The sequence below is a fragment of the Balearica regulorum genome, chromosome W (genome assembly GCF_011004875.1).
Source record: "Balearica regulorum gibbericeps isolate bBalReg1 chromosome W, bBalReg1.pri, whole genome shotgun sequence".
Lineage (NCBI taxonomy): Eukaryota > Metazoa > Chordata > Aves > Gruiformes > Gruidae > Balearica > Balearica regulorum.
The window spans coordinates 18,278,169-18,301,898 of NC_046219.1; the positions used below are offsets into that span (position 1 = coordinate 18,278,169).

Consider the following 23,730-nt stretch of genomic DNA (forward strand, 5'->3'; position numbering starts at 1 on the left):
CAGGTTATCATTATTGAACCAGATAACTTTTTACCTTTGGTCATAAATGTGATTTCACTTAGCAGACATTCTTTATTATCTTAATTTAATGACTGCTTGGCAACTATTTACTGTGTAGAGCGGAATGTGATCGCAGATCCATCTTTTAATTACAGATGCACTACTGAAGTTTGCATGAGAGTAGTTGTGTTTGGTTAGGAACCCAGTTTCTCCTCCCCAATGTAGACACCTAAAAAAATCTTTCAGGCAGTTAAATCCAAAATTACAATCCCCAAATACTACCTACAATAGTCAACCCCTTTAGACAATGCCTAAAAATCTGCTTAGAATGTTCTGGCCTGAATAGCTGAGGTCCTGTAAATTACTTCAATCCTCTGAGATCAAACAGCATAAAACTTGAGATAGCTAAGCTAGCATGACATATCCTAAGCACCCAATAACTGGATTAAAACTTTCATCAAATGTAGTTATGACCACTTATAAATATCCACTAGAGGAGTTACTTGCTTTATCCTGTGTTACCTAATAGTCTAAAACTTAATTCAGAAGCAATACTGCACACACCTGCAGTACCCAGTGCTGAGAAACCACAAACTGCAACTTTGTCACTATTCAGAACACAAGCACTTTTACATGTCTGGGTTTTTTTTATGCTGACAAAATATTTCTAATTAGAAAGATGGAGAGGGCTGGTTCTACCTTTAAAACAGAATATATTATTAATAATTGGAATTATATTGATCCTTATCATACTCATGAGGCATGTTGTCACACTAGTCAATGGTTACCGAGCCCAAAACACAAAGCACATATTAGAACATAAGCCGTAACTCTAAATGGAATCTTTCTCACAAATTTATTTAAAAGTGTAGCAAAAAGATAGGCCTGTAACGAAGGCCTACTTATATGTGATAAGAAACTATTCATTGTTACTTTAGGAAGAAGGCTAACAATTCTTAGAATGAGCACCTGCTACACATCATGATAAAAAGGAGGAGCTATAAGACACTTCAAGGTCCTTATATACATACTTTTCAGACAGGGAGGACACTAATTGCCTCCAGGAGCATCCTTATCTTCCTGAGGCATATAGCAAACAATTACCAACACCGAAGTATTGAGAAACTAGGGGAAAGGTAACTTGGGCCAGGGTCCCCACAACCACTGACCCATAAGCCCCCTACCCAAATGATACCCCCTACTCAAAAGATAGAGGCGGAGAAAGGAACCGAGCATGTGTTCTAGTTTGCACACTAGGTGAAGAAATAGGAACCAATTATTGTAATAGGGAGTGTACCACTTTGTAATCTTTGTAACATTTGTGTATAAATATGACAAGAGAACCAGCGTTAGGTGTGCCTGATTAGAGGAACTATCCTCCTGACACCCAGCGCTGCAATAAAAGGAAATGCCTGCTTCTTAATGCTAAATTGGTGTTAAGGAGTTTTCTTTTATTCCCCAGTTTCGGTGACAAAAGCATGGTAGTCTCCTGAACATTTAGTAGTAGGGCATCCTATTAATCACTCTGAGACTCACATTTTCAGTGCTTAACTTCACTTCTAGTCATAGTTCACCAGTTGTGAGCCTGGAAGCTGCATGACACCATAAAATGCCTCAGGCAAAGCATATTTTGCATAAACAGTTGCATAGATGTAAATAAAAAAGCACCTAATTTATACCGAGAAATTATAGATTGCGTGAAATAGGACAACATATACAAGCAATAGTGTAGGCAACCTGACAAGCTGTTCTCTGTAAACTGTCTCTTTAATAGCACGTTCTCTTTATCGATTTATATATTAGTATTTATACAGTTGCAAGAATTCCTCTTTCTTTTATCCTCCCGTATTGTAGAGAGCCGCCGGTCTACCCCTCCCCTGCACGCGAGGGCGCTTGAAGCATGAGCATGAGCCGCTGGTGGCACGCTGATGCCACGTGACGGGCACCCCCACCGCCCCTTTCCAGAGCGGGGAGGGAGATGCCGCACGACCTGTCCGCTCCGACCTCCGCGTTCCCCTCGCTCCTTCCAGGTTTGCGGGCAGGGGGCCGAGTCCGCCCGCCCGCCCGCCCCAAGGTCGGTCGGTCGGTCGGTCGGTCGGTCGGTCAGTCCCGCAATAGGGTTGTTGAGTGTGTTGCTTTTGTGGTGCGGCGGGGTGTGTGTGGAACGGGCACTTTCACTTTTTCCTGGTACAGGCGAGGAAACGCTCCTGGCCGTTGTTGAGGAGAAGACTGTAGTGTTTCACTTTCGCAGCACCCAGGGAGCGGCGGAAACGAAGGGTAGGCAGGCGTGTGGAGAAGGTAGGCGGTGCGGAGAGAGACCCCTGGGAGCGCTCCCAGGTAGGGGGTGGAGAGGTCGCGTGGCTCTGGGCTTCCTCCTGAGCGGGCGTGATGGCTGCCGGCCGTTGCGGCTGTGAGGAGCGGCTGAGGGTGAACTGCCTACCTAAGGTGAGTTAGTGGCCGTGGGCTATAAATAGCGGCGGGAGTGAAACGGGGCTGCCGCCGCCTGTGGGCCGAGTTGGCGGGGAGCGGTGGGCCGCCGCCGTCGTCGTGAACCGTGGGGAGGGGAGGGGAGGGGCGGGGCGGCACGGCACGGCACGGCACAGCACAGCACAGCACAGCGCGTTAGTGCCTCCATAAACTTGGTGGGATTATGGGTGAAGAACCCTTCCTTCCGCCGGTAGTCAGTAACCACCTGCTAGCGAGGGCGGCCTGGCAGCTGGCGGGGAGCGTGAACCAGCTTCTCTGCCTGGCGCTCTGCTTTTCCCGGTGGTGCCTTTCCCACTCCGAGTGCTTGCTTTGGTATGTCTGACATTTGTAAGCTGCTGTCCTGCTCAGGGTGACTCCTTTGGGAGCTCTGGCTGGGGTTTGGATTGTTTGTCTGGTTCCTTTGGGTGCAGGAGACTTTAACTTGTTAGAGTTGCTTGTTAAAGCAATGGTGTAGAGAGAGTCACAGAACTATTAATCTGTAGGTCAACTTATAATGTTAGTTCTCTCATGGGCTTACTGCTTTAGTTTGATATTTGCCTTACTCAGTTTGGAAAAATAGTAGGGTTTTTTGTTTTTTTTTTTTTTTTTTAAGCTGAAAAGAAAAGGTAGGGAGAAATGCTCATCTTGTTGCTAGTGTCAGTTGACTGGACTTAAGCTGCTGAGTTTACATACCTTCTGTCTTGTATCATTAATAATTCTTGCTTTGTTTTTACATGTGCAGCAGGAATTCTATATGTGGCAAGGAGTCTGTTGTGAGGTCTGGGTGAAACGGCGAGCCTTCTGTGTGTTGCTGTTAGTGGGTACTCAACTACTGTTTTTGGCAGTGTGTTACCACCTAAGGTGCATTCTGCAAAGATGCCGTGTTTACGAATGTTTAAAACCCACCAGATGCTCAGGTCTCAGGCAGCTCCAAAGCCAGGTAAATTGATGAAACTATTGTAAATAATTTTTTATTTTAAAACTTGAAGATAGCCTGAATTTTTCTTTCAGATATGTGTTAGTACAGAAAAGACTTAAAATAAAAAGAACACTCCTAAATGATGTCAGCAGCTTACTTGAGTCAGTCAGTTGCAGTACAATTTTACACTGGTTTTAAAGGGCTTATGCAGAAGGTGTTTGTGTTTATTATGAATATTTTGGATCCAAATAACCTTTCAGGGTAGGTGGTCAGAGCTCCTGCTGGCACCTTGCTTGAAGGGAGTATTTAAACAAATGCTTTTCTTAGTTAAAAGCCTGAGTTCCCCACAAGTTTTGGTAGTGTAACTCTTTGTGTGCATGCAGGGGAAAATAGAGCCCTCACAGAGAGCATATGCAAGCATGACTATATGTAGATGTAATTATCCCATAAAAAAAACCCCAACTTTGTTCAGGAAACTTCTATGTTGTACCACATCGACGAACTTTTGATCTGCATCTTTACATGTAGGGTGTGTTGGTATATTTGTACTGATTACATTTTAGTGCAGATAATGGACAGGTTCAGGTATGTCGTGTTTCAGCCCCAGCTGGCTGCTGAACACCATGCGGCTGCTCACTCACCCCTCCCCTCCATGGCGGGATAGGGAGGAGAATGGGAAGACAAAGGTAAACCTTGTGGGTTAGGATAAGGACAATTTACTGGGACAGCAAAGGGAGAGGGAAATAACAACACTACTTATAACAGAATATACAAAATGGGTGATAACACAAGGCAATTTACCGACCTGATGACCGATCAGATGCTCAGACTGTCCTGGAGCTGGGCAAAAAAAAAGCCTCTCCCTGACTTGCCCCCTTCTATGGTGAGCATGATGTCACATGGTATGGAATACCCCTTTGGCCAGCTTGGGTCACCTGTCTTGGCTCTTTGTGAAAATTAACTCTATCCCAGCTGAAAACCAAGATGTTATCCACCCCTTTCTCTATACCATCTACATCATGCCCAGATCTACACTTCCAATTAATCACTACCACTTTTGCTATCTTTTATTTATATAGAGAGATATATATACACACACATATGCATGCACAGATATCATTCCCTTAGTCTATGGGCCATCCCTCTAAAATGTCCGTTGAGTTCATTTAGTCCATGGCTTTGGGCTCCATCTGTCATGACAGTCTCTCAGGGCAGGAGTGATGTGTGCTGTTTGATTTTGTTGCATGCCGCGTACGGAGCTTGCGGCTGGTGTATCTGGCGTTGTCCACGCTTGCAGCCTGTGCATTGAAAATGTTGATTTCAAGGAAGTTGCTGGGTGCTGGTTGCTAAAGTCAGTTCTGGTTCCATCATTGCTGCACTTTGCTCAGTTTGATCAAAGTTCATCCTTTGTTAATTTGGGTGATTCTTACTCTAATACCATTGACACAGCATATAGCAATTGTAGCAATGCTGGCATGCAATGGCAGGGTAATTTAGCAATTAACATTATACAATTTAATTTAATGGCTATTTTCACCCAAAATCAAATCCCCTTGAGGTACACATTGGACTTGCCCATCCTTTTGCATCACCCACCAAGTGCATTTGGGTCCCTGAGCAAAAGCAGTCCTGCAGATGGGTTTTCCTTTGCCTGAAGCAGGGATAACACAGACCGTCTTCCCCAAGGTGTTTTTCATGCGCAATATGGGAACTTTATCCCTTTATACAGCATGTGAAAGTTTTGATTAGGCATGGCCAGCTCGATTGATAGACCTCCTAGTGTTGACTAACCAGGTGGAATTCGCTAAACGTGTAGCCCAATGTTTGAGGGTCCCACCACCCATTGCTCTCAGAGTAGGCTTTAGCAGTCCATTGTATTGTTGAATTTTCCCAGAGGCTGGTGCGTGATAGGGGATGTGATACACCCACTCAATGGCTTGCTCTTTGGCCCAGGTGTCCATGAGGTTGTTCCAAAAATGAGTCCCGTTGTCTGACTCAATTGTCTCTGGGGTGCCATGTTGCCACAGGATTTGCTTTTCAAGACTCAGGATAGTGTTCTGGGTAGTGGCATGGGGCACAGGATATGTTTCAAAGCAACCACCGGGTGGCTGGACCATCATAAGCATATGTTGCTTGCCTTGGCGGGTTTGTGGGAGTGTGATGTAGTCAATCTGCCAGGCCTCCCCATATTTATATTTCAGCCATTGTCCTCAATACCAGAGAGGCTTTAATCGCTTGGCTTGCTTGATTGCAGCGCATGTTTCGCAATCATGGATGACCTGTGAGGTGGTGTCCATGGTCAAGTCCACCCCTCGATCATGGGCCCATCTATATGTTGCATCTCTTCCTTGATGGCCTGAGGTGTCATGGACACACCATGAGCTATAAATAATTCACCTTGATGTTGCCAATCCAAGACCACCCGAGCCACTTGAATCTTAGCAGCCTGATCCACCTGCTGATTATTTTGACTCTTGGATACATGAGCATCTACATGACATACTTTGATAACCGGCTTTTCTAGCCGGGCAGCAATATCTTGCCACAATAAGGCAGCTCAATTGGGTTTGCCTCTGCGTTGCCAGTTTTCCGCTTCCATTGCTGTAACCACCCCCACAGGGCATTTGCCACCATCCATCAGTCAGTATATAGGTCAAGCACTGGCCAGTTTTCTCGTCACTGTCTCAAGCCAGCTGCATGGCTTTCACCTCTGCAAACTGGCTCGATTCACCTGCTCCTTCAGCAGCTTCTGTGACTCGCCGTGTAGGACTCCATACAGCAGACTTCCACCTTCGATGCTTTCCCACAGTGCGACAGGACCCATCAGTGAAGAGGGCATATGGCTTCTCATTTTCTGCCTGTTTATTATACAGTGGGGATTCTTCAGCATGCATCATCTCCTCTGGCGACATTCTGAAATCTTTCCCTTCTGGCCAGTCCATGATCACTTCCAGAATTCCTAGACGATTGGGGTTTCCTATTTGAGCCCGCTGTGTAATCAGTGCAACCCACTTACTCCATGTAGCATCAGTTGCATGATGTATAGAGAGGGCCCTCTCTTTGAACATCCAGCCCAGCACTGGCAGTCGGGGTGCCAGGAGGAGCTGTGCTTCAGTGCCAATCACCTCTGAAGCAGCTCGAACCCCTTCGTAGGCTGCCCATATCTCCTTTTCCGTTGGAGTGTAGTGGGACTCGGATCCTCTGTGTCCCTGACTCCAAAAAACCTTAGGGGTTGACCTTGAGTCTCCCCTGGTGCTTTCTGCCAGAGACTCCAGGTAGGGCTATTCTTCCCGGCTGCACTATAGAGCATGCTTTTTGCATCTCGTCCTGCCCGGACTGACCCAAGGGCTGCTGCATGAACTATTTCTTGTTTAATTTGTTCAAAGGCTTGTCGTTACTCAGGGCCCCATTTGAAACTGTTCTTCTTCCGGGTCATCTGATGGAGAGGCCTCACGAGACTATCATTTGGAATATGTATCCTCCAAAAACCCACAACATCTAGGAAAGCCTGTGTTTCCTTTTTGTTGGTTGGTGGAGACATGGCTGTTGTGTTTTTTTTTTTTTTTTTTTATCACATCCATTGGGATCTTATGATGCTCATCTTGCCATCTTATTCCTAAAAACTGGATGTCCTGTGCAGGCCCCTTAATCTTACTTCCTTTTATGGCGAAGCCAGCTTTCAGAAGAATTTGGACTATGTTCTTCCCTTCCTCAGAGACTTCCTCTGCTGAGTTGCCCCATACAATGATGTCATCAATGTATTGCAGGTGCTCTGGAGATTCACCCTTTTCCAGTGCAGTCTGGATCAGTCCTTGGCAAATGCTGGGGCTGTGTTTCCACCCCTGGGGCAGTCGATTCCAGGTATACTAGATGCCCCTCCAAGTGAAGGCAAACTGTGGCCTGCACTCTGCTGCCAAAGGGATGGAGAAAAATGCATTAGCTATATCAATTGTGGCATACCACTTGGCTGCCTTTGACTCCAGTTCATATTGAAGTTCCAGCATGTCTGGCACAGCAGCACTCATGGGCAGTGTGACTTCATTCAGGCCACGATAGTCTACTGTCAGCCTCCACTCTCCATTGGACTTCCGCATTGGCCATATAGGACTGTTAAAGGGTGAGGGGGTTCTGCTGATCACTCCTTGACTCTCCAGTTGACTAATTAGCTTGTGGATGGGAACCAGGGAGTCTCTGTTAGTGCGGTATTGCTGCCATTGCACTGTTGTGGTAGCAATTGGCACCTGTTGCTCTTCAACCTTCAGCAACCCCACAACAGAAGGGTCCTCTGAGAGACCAGGCAGACTAGACAATGGTTCAATTTCCTCCATCTCCAAGGCAGCTATTCCAAAAGCCCACCTGTAACCTTTTGGGTCCTTGAAATACTACTTTCGGAGAGGGGTTTACGCCAAGGATGTGCAGAGCCTCTGGCCCAGTCACAATGGGGTGCTTTTCCCGCTCATTCCCAGTTAAACTCACTTCAGCCTCCAACAGAGTCAACTGGTGGGATCCCCCTGTCACTCCAGAAATAGCTCGATGGCATTGAAGTACACTGTGCACCCGTGTCCACTAGGGCCTTATACTCCTGTGGATCTGATGTGCCAGGCCATCAGATCCAAACAGTCCAATAAACCCTATTGTCCCTTTCCTCCACCTGGCTGGAGGCAGGGCCCCTCTAATCCTGCTCATCATATTCGCTACTCACTTCTTGCAAAAAGGACTTAGAGGTCCCTTCAAGAGGATCAGAAGTGTGATCTGGCCTTCCACTTGGTCTGGGGGGCTGCCCGGTGGAAACAGGAGTGGCATTTTTCCTGGAAGAATCCCCTTTTGTGACTGTTTTGCCTTGCAGCTCACATACTCATGCCTCTAGGGTCAAGGTAGGTTTTTCCATCCCATTTCCTCATGTCTTCTCTGTGGTCACGCAGATAAAACCACAGGATACCTTGTGGTGTGTATGCTCTATATCCCCTCTCCGGAGCAGAGGAACGCTTCCTCCTAATAGCTGAAATACTGGTCTGTAGAGGTGAGGAGTAGGACCTATTATCTTTGAGTTTCCGGACCTCCTGGGACAGTTTCTCCACAGCCAAGACGAGGGAGGAAGAAAGACTCTTTTCATATTCCCAGAGTCAGTCAGCCACTTCATCCACTGTTGGTGCCTCTTCACTTTTCCAGTCGATTACTGCCAGTGAGTTGGTGTACGATGATGGTGTGCTCCATGCGAATGTCTGCCATGTGAGTCGGGTACATTGGACTTCATCGGGGTCTGTGGGCAACTGCATGTTGTCCAGGTCATAATAAACCATCTCCCACAGAGCTAATTCCCTCAGATATTGGATACCTTTCTCCATGGTGGTCCGCTTGCCTGGCTGACATATGACATCGTCACTGAAGGGATACCTTTCCCTCATGCTTCACAGGAGCCTCCTCCAGAGGCTGAGGGCCTGTGCCTTCTTCCCAATTGCCTTGTCAATGCCCCCTTCCCTAGACAAGGATCCTAGCTGCTTGGCCTCCCTGCCCTCTAATTCCAGGCTACTGGCCCCATTATCCCAGCAGTGGAGCAGCCAGGTAATGATGTGCTCCCCTGGAAGGCAGCTGAAATCTTTTCTCATATCTCGCAGCTCCCTCAGGGACAGGGATTGGGTGATCACTTCTGGTTCTGGCTCTTCTTCCTGTTCTCGTGATGGACCTGGTTCATCATCATCTTTCACTAAGCAAACAGATTTCTTTGTATTTCTTTTTGTGTATAGAAGCGAGTGATACTGGTATGGGTTGATCTTTTGGCTCGGCTACAGTGCCTGTTGCCGGGGCTTGGGTATCTGCCATCCCTGTCGGTCTGTTTTCCCTCTCTTCCCTTGATGACACTGCCTACTGTCAAGTAGTGCTTGGTAGATACTGGCCAGGCCCCAGCACAGTGCAGTAAGTTGTGTCTCCTTGGAATAGCCACAGCATTTTCCTTTCAAATATTCTACCATTTTATCAGGGTCTTGCAGTTGTTCAGGAGTGAAGTTCCAAACCATTGGGGGTGAGAAAGTCTCTAGATACCCACCCATACTCTCCCACATGCCATGCCAGCCCTGACTATTCAGCTTCAGGGAAGATCCCTGGGTGGTGTTCTTAAAACAATTTTTGCTAACCCTGAACAGGACTTGAAAAACATTCAGGAGACCTAGCAATAGGACCATACTGGCCTGAACATTCCAAGGGTACTCAAAATTCTCAAAAATTGTTGTAACCAACCAAAAGGGAAAAGGGGAGGTGAAAGAGTGGGAGAAGGTATCCCCCCCCTGTTTTCCCCATAGATTGAGTGCAATTATTAATCAATTCTGAAAGATGTTGTCCAAGGTAGGGGCATGACACAAATGCCACGTACAAATACCAGTTTAGGCTCATGGCCACTGATGTTATCATAAGTCGATATCACGCTGTACAATAATATAAGAATATGAACCCCTCTCCCAGAGGTGATAAACAGTGCTGCTGGGAATACATACAGGAAGTACAGGTTCACTTATCACAGCCATATGACCAAATAAAACATCACTGTGACCAGCAACTGTTTAAGTAACATTACAAATGTTTGTCACAACTTTGTTATTAACATGCTCGGGTCTGCTCTGTCATTATCTCAACCCTTTGTGCCCCATGTTGGGTGCCAAAAAGGACTGTTGTGGTTGAGCCCTAGGTGGGATGGGGAGGAGACTGGGAAGACAAAGGCAAACCTGGATTGGAATGAGGACAGTTTACTGGGACAGCTAAAGGGAGAGGAAAATAACAACAGTACTTAGAATATACTGAACCTGCTGATGAGGCTGCCCCTCCCCAGCTAGCTCGCTTTTATGGTGAGCATGATGTCACATGGTATGGAATACCCCCTTGGTCAGCTTTGGTCACCTGTCCTGGCTCCTTGTGAAAATTAACTCTATCCTAGCCAAAGCCAGGACAAGGTATTTTCAGGAGGAAAAAAAAAAAAAAGGCGGGGGGGGAGAGGAATGGGGGCATCTTTGCTTCTAGTTTATGATGTGAGCTGAGTGTATGAAAATCAGAATTTACTTTTTCTTTGTCCTGCACTATGCATAGCCTGATAGCTAGAAAACTCAAGAATATGTAAAACTGGTTTAATGATGTTTCTGCCCAATATCCTGCATGGATTATGTCTCCCTTGCCACAACCTCTCTGGGCAACCTGTTCCAGTGTTCCAGTTTGTGCCCATTGCCCCTTGTCCTGTCGCTGGGCACCATTGAGAAAAGTCTGGCCCCATCCTCTTGACACCCGCCCTTTGGATATTTATAAGCATTGATAAGATCCCCTCTCAGTCTTCTCTTCTCCAGACTAAACAGACCCAGCTCGCTCAGCCTTTCCTCATATGAGAGATGCTCCAGTCCCCTAATCATCTTCGTAGCCCTCTGCTGGACACTCTCCAGTAGTTCCCTGTTTTTTTATACTGGGGAGCCCAGAACTGGACACAATATTCCAGATGTGGCCTCACCAGGGCAGAGTAGGGGGCAGGATAACCTCCCTCGACCTGCTGGCCACGCTCTTCTTAATGCACCCCAGGATACCACACGGTCTCTTCTTGGCCACGAGGGCACATTGCTGGCTCATGGAGAGCTTGTTGTCCACCAGGACTCCCAGGTCCTTCTCTGCAGCGCTGCTTCCCAGCAGGTCAGCCCCTAACCTGTACTGGTGCCTGGGGTTGTTCTTCCCTAGGTGGAGGACCCTACACTTGCCCTTATTGAATTTCATATGGTTCCTCTCTGCCCAGCTCTCTAGCCTGTCCAGGTATCACTGAATGACAGCACAGCCTTCTGGTGTGTTGGCCACTCCTCCCAGTTTTGTATCATCAGCAAACTTGCCGAGGGTGCACTCCGTCCCTTCATCCAGGTCACTGATGACTATGTTGAAAAAGACTGTACCTGGTCCTGACCCCTGGGGCAGACCACTAGATACAGGCCTCCAACTGGACTCTGTGCCACTTATCACAACCTTCTGAGTCCTGCCATTCAGCCAGTTCTCTACCCACCTCACTGTCCGCTCATCTAGCCCACACATCCTAAGCTTGCCTATGAGGATGTTATGGGAGATGGTGTCAAAAGCCTTGCTGAAGTCAAGGTAGACAACATCTACCGCTCTCCCCTCATCCACCCAGCCAGTCATGCCATCGTAGAAGGCTATCACATTGGTCAGGCATGATTTCCCCTTGGTGAATCCATGTTGACCACTCCCGATAACCTTCTTCTCCTCCATGTGCTTATTGATAACCCCCAGAATAAGTTGTTCCATCATCTTTCCAGGGATGGAGTTGAGGCTGACCAGCCTGTAGTTTCCTGGGTCCTCCTTCTTGCCCTTTTTGAAGCCTGGAGTGACATTGGCTTTCCTCCAGTCCTCAGGCACCTCTCCTGTTCTCCATGACCTTTCAAAGGTGATTGAGAGCAGCCTAGCAATAACATCTGCCAGCTCCCTGAGCACTTGTGGGTGCATTCCATCAGGGCCCATGGATTTGTGGATGTCGGGATTGCCAATCAAGGATAAAACAGCAATTGAATAACAAATTAGTAGCAGTACTGCTGCCTATGTATACTTCTTCAGTGCTCTTGAATCAATATTTAACAGTATATAAAATAACTATGCTTTATTCTCACTTTTAGAAATATTAGTCTTTTTATTCTTTATTCTTACTTTTTAGAAATGGAGCCCAAGAGGGTATTCCATACCATATGATCTCGTGATCTGTGGTGTATGACAGGCACGGACTCTGTAGGGTGCAAGTACAGAATCTACTTTATTACAGAATTTCCTGATTATATAGTATTTCTTGTTAAAAGGGGAGGCTCTTTTATTCCCCAATCATCACCCGATTCGTGTTCCCCGCAAGATCTGCTATTCTGTTTTTCTCTTGCACCTGGCAGGCACCTGGCTGTCTGATCTCAGCTCCTTATCTCCTGGATTCGGCCAGTCACATGTTATTTACGAGCTACTGAAGAATGCAAGGCCTGTTCTGTGCATATCTTTTCTTTGAACCGCTGTTTTTTGCTGCTTTAGTGCATAGGTCGAAATCGCTCGTTTCCCACGCTGCCTTTACTAGCTAAAGCGTTGTTCTCCACATCTCCCCCTTTTTTGTTTATGACAACCCCATTGAGTAACAGTGTGTCCATAACATGTGCCTCTATCTTCTGCACTCGTCAGATAGCTGACCATAGAATCTGTAAAAAACACCAAGAACAAGAAAAACAACACAGTGGCTATGCCAATAAAAACCCACATTCGAAAATTTAAACCACTAAACCAAATTTTCGGATTTAGCCATGATAGGTCTTTTTTTAATGTGTCGAATACACTTTGACTCATTAGTTCCTGTAATTTTTTAATTTGGTCCCTCAATTGATCATATAAAGACTGAATATTATGTTGAAGAGATAAGTCAAATGTCCTTGTAAATGTTGTTTCACAATTCCAATCATGCTGAGTGTCATTCCATAGAAGAGGCATGACATGCAAGGCCTTATATTTATGTTAGTCGAGATAAGACTTATTTTATAAATCGCTAAAAGTTATACAACTCCTAAAGTCTGGTGAAGACAGGGTAATACAAAAAGATCCATTACATGATAGAATAGTAGCATTGGAGGTTAGAGCAAAAAATAAGGATGGGTTGTGCAGACCATGATTTCTGCTTCAGACAAAAGCGTTACATTAGCCTTAGTTGCGTTCTCCGTCATTAGTACTTGATATAATTGTTGCTTAAAGGGCCCATCCGCCAAATATTTGAATGAGCCGGGGAAAAAATAAATCTGATGTGTTAAAGCTATCATTATAATACATCTGCAATTCTATAAGCCACCATATCTTAATTGTGAGGTTGATCAATCCCAGATGCAACATCATCTTGGTGTTTCTTATCGTCCTGTTCATCTTCAGTATGCATTTTCACTTGCGCTGGCTTTACATACCTTGCAGGGATCCAATAGGGACCTGAGGGAAGAGAAACACAAGCATATCCCCGTCCCCAGGTAAGCAAGGGGACCGGTCCTTCCCATTGACCAGATTCCAAATTTTTATAAAACACCTGAGGCTTCACGGTAGAGGATTCCTCAGTTCTAAAATGTCTATCTACTGCGGAACTATATTGCTTAGATCCAGATAGATTAAGAAAATTTAGAACATAAGTAGCTTTGTCTAGTATTTCCTGTGGTGTTGTCCCTACTGGATTGCCCCTTTTTTGTTTATCAATAATAGATTTCAAAGAACGGTGGGCACGTTCTATTATTGCTTGACCAGTAGGGGAACGTGGAATTCCAGTAATATGTTCAACTCCCCAATCCCATAAGAATAACAGAAAACATCGAGAAACATAATCTGGGCCATTGTCTGTTTTAACTTTCTGTGGGACCCCCATGGTCACAAAACATCTTAAAAAATGCTTCACAATGTCTCTGGCACGTTCTCCGGAATGGGCAGTGGCTACCAGAAAACCAGAGAAGGTGTCAACAGAAACATGAACATACTTAAGGCGTCCAAAAGAAGAAATACGTGTGACGTCTGATTGCCACAAATCATTAACATTTAAACCTCTGGGATTAGTCCCTGGCAAAGGGGACAGGTGCTGACAATCCGAGCATACTCGAATTATATCTTGAGCTTGTGCGGTAGTTAAAGAGAAGTGCTTTCGTAATGAGTGTGCATTTTGGTGGAAAAATTCATGAGCTAATTTTGCCTGATCAAAACGTCGAGGAAAAACCGCAGCCATTGTAAATTGGTCTGCTATCGTATTACCTTCGGCAAGGGGTCCTGGTAAGTTAGTGTGAGAACGAATATGGACAATGAAATAAGAATGCTGTCTTATTTTTAAAAGTTGGGCTAGCTTTAACAATAAATCAAACAACTGTTTGTTGTCTACCTCTCGTATAAAAGCGGATTCTAAGCGCTGAACAATACCTGTAACATATGCAGAATCTGCAACGATATTAAGAGGTTCCTTAGAAAATAACCCAAAGGCACGGACCGCTGCAGCTAATTCTACAATCTGCGTCGATCCAGACAAGTGAGAAACATCTGAGGCCCACTCCTCGCAGTTTGCGTGACACCATACAACTGCAGCCTTACCTGTTTTGCCAGAACCATCGATAAACACAGTACGAGCATTTTGTAGAGGAACAGAACTCAACAAAGACCGTGGTTGAAGAGGTAAACAGTGCAGAGAACCTAATAAACGATGGCGTGGCAAAGAATACAAAACAACATTAGTATAATCAGCCAATGCAGCCTGAAAAGTCAAACTATTACACAATACAACATGAAATTCTTCTTTGGTTAATGGTAGATGAAGGAAGGTAGGATCTTGTCCTGTCAATTGTTGACATTTCAAACGACCCTGCGAAAGAAGTCTAGCAATCATTTCTAGGGCAGTGGTCAATGTTTTCGCAAAAGAATGTGGCAAAAATAACCACTCTGAAATGCGTAAAGCATGCTCTTCCTTCCGCACTTTCTCGTCCCACTGACCTAGGAGAGCATACGGTTGAAAGGAATGATAAATGATAAACAATCGAACTGGCAATTGCAGAGAAATTCGATGAGCAAACGTAAAATTAATTTTATCTATCACTGTCTGCAGCGCCGACTGGGCTGCTTCTGTCAATTGTCTAGGAGAAGTTAGTTCAGGATTCCCCTTCAACAACGAAAACAAGGGCGACAGTTCGTGTGTCGTTATTCCCAACAGTGGTCGAAGCCAGTTAATTGTCCCCAACAACTTCTGTAAGTCATTTAGGGTACTCACTGTAGTAGCAAGTCGTATAGACTGCGGATATACATGCAAATCAAGAAGTTTCCAGCCGAGATACTTCCGTGGAGGGAGTGATTGTACCTTTTCCGTCGCAATTTGGAGACCGTATCGCCGAAGCTCAGCTACTAAACTGTCGAAAACTTGGGAAAGAGATGATTCAGTTTCCACAGCCAACAAAATATCGTCCATGTAATGATATAACATGATTGCATCATATGTTTTGTGAATATTTGACAAGGCCTCACTAACAACAATTTGACATATAGTCGGGCTATTTTTCATTCCTTGCGGTAAAACCACCCAATGAAACCGTTGCATGGGTCTATCATTATTAATCACAGGAACTGAAAAGGCAAAACGAACACAATCTTCAGGATGTCCAGGCCAGTCCGATCGTTGAATAATAGAAATGTCTGCTCCGGTGTCCACTAGGCCAGTGAACATCCGACCGTTTATTCTACAAGTCAACATTGGTTGTCCTGTGGTAATCTTCTGTGTCCAAAAAATGCGAGGCAGACCTGTACTACCAAACCCAGAGGACCCCCTTTTGCCAACATGGGTGGAACTTTCAGTTTGAATTTGAGTGTTGGGCAGCAAAAGCAATTGTGCAATTCGCTCTCCAATAGGTATAGTACAAGGTGGCATAGGGGTCCAAACCATAATTTTTATTTCCCCAGTATAATCGGAATCTATGACCCCAGCAAAACAAATAAACCTGCTCTGGAAGTGGAGGAACGACCAAGCAATAAGGCACATAAACCCTTAGGCAAAGGTCCATACACTCCTGTAGGCACTAGGTGTACTGACTGATCTTGAATTACTGTGGATTGACTGGTGGCCAGGTCCAACCCGGCGCTGCCTGCTGTGGCTGGTCTGACAGACCCAACTGTAGTGAGTTGACAGCGTTCATCTCGCTTATTTGTGCCAGCCATGTCAAGGACTGTGCCGGCTGGGGCTGGGTCCTGTTGTGTATTCTTGGGGCACTGGACCTCGCGCCCCTCCTCCCGTTTCCCGAGGTATTCTCAAGGAGTGGATTGCCTTGTTTGTCAAACTTAGAATGACATTGATTACCCCAATGATATCCCTTTTGACAACGAGAGCATAATCGAGCAAGTTGTCTTCCTTGCCCTCCTTGTCCTCGTCCTCCTCTTCTCGCTTTCGGACAATCTTTCTTCACATGCCCTTCCTGACCACAGGAGAAACATTTAGTAGCAGCTCGTGCAACTACCAACTGCTGAGCTAAGGCAGCAGCTAGCATATCTGCCTTATGTTGCTCAGAGCCCACATTTTGGCATGCTCTAAGAAGATCATTCAAAGTTTTCCCTTGATTACGAATAGGATCAATGGCTCGCCTGCAGTCCGTGTCTGCATTCTCAATAGCAAGCTGAAACAATAACAATTCTGCTGCTTCAGAAGAGTCTATCTATCTGTCTCTGTATAGCAGTTTCTAAATGATCCAAAAATTGTATGTACGGCTCCTGAGGTCCCTGACAAACAGAAGCAAAGGACGACTCTCGCTTGCCGAAATCCGGCACCCGTTGGAGTGCCCTCAAGGCTAACCCTGTGGCTTGGGCAAGAACATTCCGCGATAGTCCAGCCTGTGCTATCCTGGTAGCATAATGCCCTTCTCCCATTAATTCATCAAGACCAATAGCAGTTCCTGCCGTTAAATTGTCCATCACCTGAACTTGCACCAGCTCACGGTATTCCGAAAACCACACAGTACTGTGCTGCAGACAACACAAGACGTAGGATGGATTTCCAGTCTAAGGGTGTCAGTACGTAAGATTCTCCTATAACCTGTAACAAGTTCATTGTGAACGATGCCTGCAAACCATACTCCTTTATCGATTTGCAGACCTCCTTTATTACATCATATGGTAAATGAACGTATTTGGGGGGTCTATTTGGTTGATACAACACAGGCATGGCTTGAAGAAGCGATATGTCCCCTCTTTTTAGTGCCTCTGTCCGGCACTCGTCAAGTAGTCCCCCCGAGATTTTAGACTGAACAGTTTCTTGTAATTGGTAACTCGGAGGGGGGGGTGCAGAAGGGGGCGGGCGTGCGCTGAGGGGAGTGGGGGTGTATCAGGGATAGCCCTGAGAGAGTCTTTTGTCTCTGTTGTTGCAAAATCTCTTCTGCCGTGAGGGCAGAAGCAGCCATCGCTTTTACAGGAGTAAGCGGGGGATATAAATCCGGCTCTCGTTCGGGGTCAACAGGACCTGGATCAAAAGGATCCCCAGGGTCTGCTCCACCCTCCGACAGCGGAGGTTCAGTCACCACCTCAGCATAGTGTGACTCCAACTCAGGATCGATTAATTCAAACGAACGAGATTCTTTTCTCATATTTGTCTCAGCGGGTGGTAATATGGAGTCATTAACTTTCTGCAATACCTGTTCAGCATGTAGCAGAGTCCTGAGAGCAGTATAAACCACACGCCAAGTAATCAATATATCCTCGGGGAGCTCCAACTGCACAAGCTGCTTAGCTTGCAGCTCCTCTCCAACCTTCTGCCATTGAGTGAGATCATATGAGCCTTTAACAGGGAACCACGGACAATAATCCCGAATCCATACAAGCAACCTCACCAACTGCAGCAGAGCGACCTTAAAGCCTAGTTCTCGTAAAATACGTTGTAAAATCTCTGTATGCAACTTCTGTTCTCGAGTCGCTGACTGTCCCATAATGAAGAAACGACAGTCTAAAAAACTTCCCCGCGGCTGCTCACCTGTTTCGTCCAGTGACCGGTGATGAATATGAGCGCTCGATGCAGTGCAGTTTCCTCCGTCCAGCTATGCAGGGGTACACCACCGGTAATTATCCTCACTGCTTTTCCTTCTTCTCTTTTTCCAAGTCCTTCTTCTATTTTTCAAGTCCTTCTTCTATTTTTCAAGACCCGATTCGGGCGCCATTTGTGGTGTATGACAGGCACGGACTCCGTAGGGTGCAAGTACAGAATCAACTTTATTACAGAATTTTCTGATTATATAGTATTTCTTGTTAAAAGGGGAGGCTTTTTTATTCCCTAGTCATCACCCGATTCGTGCTCCCCACAAGATCTGCTATTCTGTTTTTCTCTTGCACCTGGCAGGCACCTGGCTGTCTGATCTCAGCTCCTTATCTCCTGGATTCGGCCAGTCACATGTTATTTACGAGCTACTGAAGAATGCAAGGCCTGTTCTGTGCATATCTTTTCTTTGAACCGCTGTTTTTTGCTGCTTTAGTGCATAGGTCGAAATCGCTCGTTTCCCACGCCATCTTTATTAGCTAAAGCGTTGTTCTCCACAGTGATCAGCATAAAAGTGAACTAGTTGGGGAGGTGGTGGCTCTGAGACAGGTAGTCAGGTGAGCAGATTGCATCGTGTATCACCGGTTTTGTATATACTGTTAGAAGTACTGTTGTTATGTTCCTCTCCCTTTGCTGTCCTAATAACTCTCCTTATCCCAACCCATGAGTTTTGCCTTTCTTTTCTGATTCTCCTCCCCATCCCACCGGGGGAGGGAAGGAGTGATCAAGTGGCTGTGTGGTGCTTAACTGCTGCCTGGGGCTAAACCACAATAGTAATTTAGAAGAATCCTTGAATATGTAGCATACAGTCAAAACTTCCTTTCTCTTTTTTCTAAGTCAGTCTTTAATATTTGTTGATAATATTTTTCTACAGGATACTTTCTGAAATCAGGTTAAGGAGATAAAAACCCCTGTATTTATCTACATACAGCATTTTGAGTTTTCTTGTTAGTTTTAATTTAGGATCTTCTCTGAACACCCAGTTTGTAGATGGACGTTAAATGGAGAAGATCGCTTTTATAGTTATTTTTAATTGTTTGATGTCTATAGCTTGGAGATGTAGATTACCTACTTATTTTGTTTACTTGAAGTTTGAGACTGCATTGCACATGTCCTTTTTACTCAGTGGAGATTATGTTAAGGGGGTGAGAAAGCATAGTAATAAGAGTGGCTTGCTTAAAAATACAGTATTCTTATTAGTTTTTCTAAATTCTAATTTATGTACATTGCATACCAAGATTCTAAGGCCTGTGAAATCTAATGATCATACTTTTGATAGTGGCAAAATCCTTTTTGTGTTGATTCTTTGTATCTCTTACTCAGTGAACGATATATTCAAAATCATGTGACTCAAAAAGGTGCTCAAGGTATGTGTAACTCGGTCTGTTTTTGGAAAATGTTCTTGATGTCATAAAGTACTAAATTACTAAAACATACCCAAGGCAGTTGTTAAAGAGATTATCTGAACTGGAGGCTTAGAAAGGCAACTTGGAAGCTTTGCTCCCTCACGTAGTTTGAAACCCAGGGGAAGGATAGCAGATGTACTATCTCAAAAATAAAACCTAAATCAAGATATTAAGTTTATAATTCTGGATTTCAACGTTTCAAAACTAATGACTTTGAAATTGCTGAGTTCAACAAACCAAATCTGTGTTAATAATATAGCTTCCCTCAAACATATGCCTCTACGCGAACACACGGAGCATGGGGAACAAACAAGAGGAGCTGGAGACATGTGTGCGCCTGGAAGGCTATGACATTATTGGCATTACAGAGATGTGGTGGGATAGCTCCTGTGACTGGAGTGGTGGGATGGAAGGGTACAGGCTCTTTAGGAAGGACAGGCAGGGCAGATGAGGAGGGGGTGTCGCCCTCTATGTCAATGACCAGCTGGAGTGCATGGAGCTCCACCTGGGGATGGAGGAGGAGCCCACCAAGAGCCTATGGGTCAGGATTAAAGGGAGGGCAGGGACAGAGGACGCTATAGTGGGGGTCTGCTACAGGCCACCTGACCAGGGGGACCGAGCAGATGAGGCCCTCTATAGGCAGATAGGAGCAGCCTCATGCTCACAAGCCCTGGTCCTTGTGGGGGACTTCAACCACCCTGACATCTGCTGGAGGGACAATGCAGCTGAGCGCAAGCAATCCAGGAAGTTCCTGGAATGTTTCGATGACAACTTTCTCCTCCAAGTGATAGAGGAGCCCACGAGGAGAGGTGCCATGCTGGACCTTGTTCTCACCAATAAGGAGGGCCTGGTAGGGGCCGTGAAGCTCAAGGGTAGCCTTGGCTGCAGTGACCACAAAATGGTGGAATTCAGGATCCTCAGGGCAGTGAGGAGGGCAATCAGCAAGCTCACTACCCTGGACTTCAGGAGAGCAGACTTTGGCCTCTTCAGGGACCTGCTTGGTAGAATACCATGGGACAAAGTCCTGGAAGGAAGAGGGGCCCAAGACAGCTGGCTAATATTCAAGGGTCACCTCCTCCAAGCTCAGGAGAGATGCATCCCAACAAAGAGGAAGTCATCCAAATCCACCAAGAGGCCTGCGTGGATGAACAAGGAGCTCCTGGGCAAAGTCAAACACAAAAAGGAAGCCTACAGAGGGTGGAAGCAAGGGCAGGTAGCCTGGGAGGAATACAGAGAAACTGTCTGAGCAGCCAGGGATCAGGTTAGGAAAGCCAAAGCCCTGATAGAATTAAATCTGGCCAGGGATGTTAAGGACAACAAGAAAAGCTTCTATGGGTATGTTAGTGATAAAAGGAGGATTAGGGAAAATGTGGGTCCCCTCTGGAATGAAATGGGAGACCTGGTTACCCAGGATATGGAGAAGGCTGAGGTACTCAATGACTTCTTTGCCTCAGTCTTCACTGGGAAATGCTTGAGCCACACTGCCCAGGTCACAGAAGGCAGGGACTGGGAGAATGCAGAACCGCCCACTGTAGGAGAAGATCAGGTTCGAGAATATCTAAGGAACCTGAAGGCGCACAAGTCCATGGGACCTGATGAAATCTATTCGTCTGTCCTGAGGGACCTGGCGGATGAAGTGGCCAGGCTACTCTCCATCATATTTGAGAAGTCCTGGCAGTCTGGCGAAGTTCCCGCTGACTGAAAAAGGGGGAACATAACCCCCATCTTTAAGAAGGGTAAAAAGGAAGACCCAGGGAACTACAGGCCGGTCAGTCTCACCTCTGTGCCTGGCAGGATCATGGAGCAGACCCTCCTGGAGACTATGCTCAGGCACATGGAAAACAAGGAGGTGATTGGTGACAGTAGGCAGAGCTTCACTAGGGGCAAATTGTGCCTGACAAACTGGGTGGCCTTCTATGATGGGGTGACAGCGTCGGTGGATAAGGCAAGGGCAACTGACGTCATCTCCCTGGACTTGTGCAAGGCATTTGACACTGTCCTGCATGACATCCTTGTCTCTAAATTGGAGAGACATGGATTCGATGAATGGACCACTCGGTGGATAAGGAATTGGCTGGATGGTCGCACTCAAAGACTTGTGGTCAACGGCTCCATGTCCAAGTGGAGAATGGTGACGAGTGGCGTTCCTCAGGGGTTGGTACTGGGACCGGCACTGTTCAACGTCTTTGTCGGTGACACGGACAGTGGGATCGAGTGCACCCTCAGCAAGTTTGCCGACAGTACCAAGCTGTGTGGTGGGGTCGACACGCTGGAGGGAAGGGATGCCATCCAGAGGGACCTTGACAGGCTGGAGAGGTGGGCCCGTGCGAACTGCATGAAGTCCAACAAGGCCAAGTGCAAGGTCCTGCACGTGGGTTGGCGCAATCCCAAGCACGACTGTAGGCTGGGCGGGGAATGGATTGAAAGCAGCCCCGAGGAGAAGGACTTGGGGATATTGATTGATGAGAAGCTCAACATGAGCCGGCAGTGTGCGCTTGCAGCCCAGAAAGCCAACCGTGTCCTGGGCTGCATCAGAAGAGGTGTGACCAGCAGGTCGAGGGAGGTGATCCTGCCCCTCTACTCCGCTCTTGTGAGACCCCACCTGGAGTACTGCGTCCAGCTCTGGGGGCCCCAGTACAGGAGAGACATGGAGCTGTTGGAGAGAGTCCAGAGGAGGTCTCGAAGCTGATCAGAGGGCTGGAGCACCTCTCCTATGAGGACAGGCTGAGAGAGTTGGGATTGTTCAGCCTGGAGAAGAGAAGGCTCCGGGGAGATCTAATTGCAGCTTACCACTTTCTGAAGGGAGCCTACAGGCAAGATGGTGAGGGACTGTTTAACAGGGAGTGTAGTGACAGGACAAGGGGTAATGAGGGAGTGTAGTGACAGGACAAGGGGTAATGGGTTTAAGCTGAAGGAGGGTCGATTTAGATTAGATGTTAGAAAGAATTTCTAAGAAATTGGCTGCAAAAGCTGTCCCTAACTGTTTTTTCTCTTTCTTAAATATGTTATCACAGAGGCGCTGATTGGCTTGGAATTGGCCAGTGGCGGGTCCGTCTTGGAGCCGGCTGGAATTAGCTCTATCAGACACAGGGGAAACTTCTAGCAGCTTCTCACAGAAGCCACCCCTGTAGCCCCCCTGCTACCAAAACCTTGCCACACAAAACCAACACAAATGCACTTACTGCAATAGCTCTAATATATGATTATAATTATAGTGCTAGCAAAATACTGTCCCGGCTATTCTTCACCAAAAAGGTGAAATCGTGATGCTTACCAAGAAGGCGTCCCTATCTTGGATGGAGGAGAAGGAGCACAGCCCATTGACTGCCTCTTCGGGGTCTTCAGTTTCTTCTCTCCCCCCACGGGGGTAACTTCCTCAATATCCCTTATACCCCAGTCTTAGCTGTTCCCTCCCTGGGGTGACGTTTAACATGATTTGGGTGGATAGATGAGTACTATAGTCATATGTGTTTAGCATGTACTCCTTTTAGCTCATTATCATATTTAGGGGTGTCAACTTTAATATTCATTTCACGGATAATGAAGCAAAAGGTCTCACTCTGGGCACCGTGGCCTTCAAAATTCTGTGTAGAAACTGTCTATCTGTTTATTCCGCATTCTCTAGCCAAAACAGGGCCGTTAAGACTCCCTCCTTTGGCTGCTTCTCATATCGACCTTGCGGATCTCCATCCACAATGTTTGTATAAGAGATAAGTGGACACCTGTGGTTTTAATCTCTTAGGTGCGATTCCCACATCATCCACTCCGTGACTATAGTCACTCGATTCGAGATCCAAATCATGTTTGTATAAAGTCAATCTTTGAAGTTTCTTCCTCTTTACTTGGGTGTAGCTCAAATTTGGTCCACCCAGACACCATGCATACTTGACGAATTAATACCCAGGTTAGCATGGATTTGATGCAAGCTAATAATACACAAAACAAAACAATCACAATGATTATTATCAATATGAATTGTAATAAAGAAGCAAGCCATCCTGATAGTGAGAATACTAAACCATGTAAAAGTTTGTTCAATCATCCTACTTCCACGCTCCCTCTAAGGTCCCTACTCGCTTTCGCTACACGCTTCATGCTGTCTAATTGTTCATTAAGGTTTTGTGTTATGTTTGGTATGTGGATATAGCAAGTGTCATTGGCTAAGTTCAAGTATCCACACACTCCATTTTCATGCAATAACAACAAATCTAATGTCAGCCTGTTCTGTAATGTTATTTTCAATGTAGCCTGGAGTTGTATATTCAATTGTAAATTGAATAAATTCTGAATTGACTAAATTGTAACTGTGTCAAACATCTTTCATCCACGACAGGCAGATTTTAAACTGAAGGACTCGGGGGGGCAGGGTCCAAAGT

The 23,730-nt window shown here is 46.0% G+C and overlaps 1 long non-coding RNA gene across 2 annotated transcripts in view; it reads left to right on the plus strand.

Moving 5' to 3' along the window:
• Positions 1-2,099: 2,099 nt before the first annotated feature.
• Positions 2,100-23,730, plus strand: part of LOC142599229 (uncharacterized) — a 40,417-nt gene continuing 18,786 nt past the window's right edge. Inside the window, exons 1-2 of one of the 2 annotated variants that reach the window (XR_012832851.1) lie at positions 2,100-2,298; positions 3,209-3,406. This is a non-coding gene — a long non-coding RNA (uncharacterized LOC142599229). Of the gene's footprint in view, positions 2,299-2,627; positions 2,800-3,208; positions 3,407-23,730 lie in introns of those variants that run through there. The other variant, XR_012832852.1, reaches the window with a different exon arrangement.